This window comes from Sarcophilus harrisii, chromosome 6 (assembly GCF_902635505.1).
Source record: "Sarcophilus harrisii chromosome 6, mSarHar1.11, whole genome shotgun sequence".
Lineage (NCBI taxonomy): Eukaryota > Metazoa > Chordata > Mammalia > Dasyuromorphia > Dasyuridae > Sarcophilus > Sarcophilus harrisii.
The window spans coordinates 249,079,718-249,083,508 of record NC_045431.1 but is presented as its reverse complement, the minus strand read 5'-3'; the positions used below and the strand labels follow the sequence as shown (position 1 = coordinate 249,083,508).

At 35.8% G+C, this 3,791-nt stretch overlaps 1 pseudogene; it reads left to right on the top strand.

Annotated features, from left to right (window-relative positions):
• The first annotated feature begins 1,737 nt into the window (after nt 1–1,737).
• Nucleotides 1,738–2,852, top strand: LOC100929431 (annotated as a pseudogene).
• The last annotated feature ends 939 nt before the right edge of the window (nt 2,853–3,791 follow it).

Here is a 3,791-nt window from a genome sequence, read left to right as displayed (position 1 = left end):
CTTTTAAGGTTTGCAAAATACTTTACAAATATTTTCTCATCCCATCCTCATTATAGCCTTGAGAAATAGTCCTGATATTGTCCCTATGTTATAGATGAGGAAACTGAGACTAAGAAGATATATAACTTGAGGGATCCTACAACATTATATCCATTGCAACACCTAGGTGAGTCACCTTAGTAATTCACTTTCCAAACAACTGTCCTCCAGTCAGGAACCCTCAACTCCCTATTATGTCTAAAATGAAAGTCTTTAGTTTGGCTTTTCTTTTAAGTTTAAAATCTCACATATATTTATTTTTGCACATGCAATGCATATAAACCAAGACACAATCAATCTCTTCAACAGTGTTTCTTTAGGTCTGAAATTAAAGCGACACTTTGGAAATGGTGTGGTGGTGACATTTATTTTGTGTTAGGTGTGGCGTGGTAAGTTGTTTGGGTGTGGTGTGGACTACACATATGTACATACATATACATATGTCATCACTACACTGACAATTCTTTTTAAGCCAAACTTGGCCCTACTCCAGAGTTTTCTCTGACTTTTACCCAATCTTCTTTCTTGAAATATATTCATGAAAGTTCTTGAAATATGAAATATATTGAAATATATATTCAAGAAAGATGTTGAAATCTTGAAGAATATTGAAAACCTAGAATGGAACAATTTTACTTCTTCTGTGTAAGGAGCCTCTTGATCCAGAAAGTCTTGTGGGAATATATGGATAGGAGACACCATAGTATGGACCCCACAATGGCAGAATGAATGCTTGATATTTCAATTTCATCACATTATGATTCCATCTGACTTTTGAAAGCTCATTGTTCATTACTTCTTTTCACATGTTTTCTGTTCCAGTTGAATTGGCCTAATTACTTTTCCCCAAATTTATAAAGAGCTCTATAAAATTCTAGATGATGAAGATTGTGGTGATGATAATGGTGACAAGTATAAAATGGCACAGGCTATCTGTCCCTCATGCCTGAAAAGCCCTCCTTCACACTAGAGACAGGGAGATAGAGATACACATAAGAAATAGAGATCAAAAGGGAGGGCATTCCAGGCATGGGGGAAGGCAGTGCTTATTGAATGGCTGGTTACATGGAAAATAGACTGGTTGGGGGCAGCTAAGTGGCTCAGTGGATAGAGCACCAGCCCTAAAGTCAGGAGGACCTGAGTTCAAATCTGGCCTCAGACACTTAACACTTCCTAGCTGTGTGACCCTGGGCAGGTCACTTAACCCTAATGGCATCGGCAAAAATAAAAAAGGAAAAAGAAAAAGAAAGAAAGAAAATAGAGTGGCTGTATGAAAAACTGTGTGAAAATTAATTTGTGGGACACTAATGCAGTGTTGGAAGAGTTTTGCATTGATCCAACCATTCTATGAAAGCAATTTGAAACTATGCTCAAAGGGGCTATAAACTGTGTATAACCTTTGATCCAGCAGTCTCACTACTGGGTCTGGATCCCAAAGAGATCATACAAAAGAGGAAAGCAGCCACAATTACAAAACTGTTTGTAGCAGCTCTTTTTGTAGTGGCAAGGAACTGGAAATTGAGTAGATGCCCATAAGTTGGGGAATGGCTGAATAAGTTATGGTCTATGAATTTAATGAAATGTTATTGTTCTATAAGAAATGATGAACAAACTCTGCTCTCCCTGCCTCCTGCTCCCATCAGTCTTCATTTCCCTCTATGACAGGGATCTCTATATTATAGCTACTCCTTCGGTAAAATGCCTCCCCAAAAGGGAGTTGATGTAATTAAGCCACATCCAATCATTGGAAGACTTGTGATCTCATTTAAAATTGGTATTATTGGATTTCCAAATGGTGGAAAATCTCCATTCTTTAATGTCCTAACAAAGAGCCAGGCAATGACAGCAAACTTCCCACTCTGTACTATTGATCCTAATGAGAGTTGAGTACCTGTACCTGATGACAGATTTGAGTTTTTGTGCCAACATCACAAACCTCCAAGCAAAATGCCAGCCTTTTTTAATGTAGCTGATATTGCTGGCCTTGTGAAAAGAGCTCAAGCTGGACAGGGGCTAGGAAACACCTTTTTTGGCCCATACAAGCATCTGTGATGGGATCCTTCATCTAATGCAATCATGTGAAGATGATGATATCACTCTTGCAGAAGGAAGTGTTTGAGACATAGAAATAACACATGAACAGCTTCAATTTTAAGATGAGGAAATGATTATGTCCATAATAGATAAACTAGGAAAAATGGCTGTGAGAGGAGACAAGAAATTAAAACCTAAAGATGACATAATGTACAAAATAAAAACTTGGATTACAGATAAAAAGAAATCTCCATCGTGACTGGAATGACAGCGAGATTGGAGTGTTGAATAAATACTCGTTTTGACATCAAAACCAATTATCTATTTCATTAACCTTTCATAAAAGGACTAATTAGAAAGAAAAACATAAAAATTAAAGAGTTGGTAGACAAGCATGACCCAGGTGCCTTGGTCATTCCTTTTAGTGGGGCTTTGGGACTCAAGTTGCAAGAAATGAGTGCTGAGGAGAAACAGAAGTATCTGCAAGAGAATGTGACAAAAAATGCCTTGGCCTAAGATGAAAAAGTCCAGATGAAGTACATGTATGGACCATCAGGAAAAGGAGGAAGGCTCCTCCGGCAGCAGGAAAGATTCACACTGATTTTGGAAAGGGATTCCTTATGTCTGAAATAAAGAAATAGGAAGATTTTAAAGAAGGTTCAGAAAATACCGTCAAGATTGCTGGGAAATGCAGACAAAAAGATAGAAATTACATGGTTGAAGATGGAAATAATATCTTCTTTAAATTTAATATTCCTTAACAACTTAAAAAGAAATGAATTTCAAAATATTGCTCATTGCTCAGAAATAAAACTGTTTCAAAGGAAAAAAAGGGATGAACAGACTGATTTTGGAACAGGTTAGAAAGACTTAACAGGAACTGATGCTGAGTGAAGTGAGGAGCAGAATCAGAAGAACATTGTACACGGTAATAGCAATATTGCATGATGACCAAGTGTGATGGACTTGGCTCTCCTCAGCAATGCAGTGATTCAAGACAATTCCAATAGACTTGGGTTGGAAAATGCCATCTGCATCCAGAGAGAGAAGTATGGAGACTAAATGTGGATCAAAGCATATTTTTGCTTTTTGTTCGTTTGTTTGCTTTTTTCCTTGTGGTTTTTTTCCCAAATGCTCTAATTTTTTTTTTGTCATAATGACAAATATGGAAATATGTTTTAAAAGATTGCACATAAGCAAGATAATTATATAAATACATATGCATATATTGGATTTAACATATATTTCTACCATGTTTAACATATATTGGACGACTTGCCATCTGGGGAGGGGGTGGGGACAGAAGAGAAAAAATTGGAACACAAGGTTTTGCAAGGGCTAATGTTGAAGAATTGTCCATGCATATGCCTTGAAAAATAAAAAGCTTTAATAAAGAAAAAAAAAGAAAAGGATTGCACATGTTTAACTTATATCAGATTGCTTGCTGTCTTGGGGAGGAGGTGAGAGAAAAAGAAAAACTGGAATACAAAATCTTACAAAAATGAAGATTGAAAACTATTTTTATATGTTTTTGGAAAAATAAAATACTATTGAGAAAATAAAAAATAAATTCTTTATATAAAAATCATATATATTTCCCTATATACGTATATATGTATACACATATGTCCATATGCATATCTATGTATATATATGCTTTGCCTAACCATGGGCAATTAAAAATTAACTTAAAAAAAAAAAAGAAATGATGAGCAGGC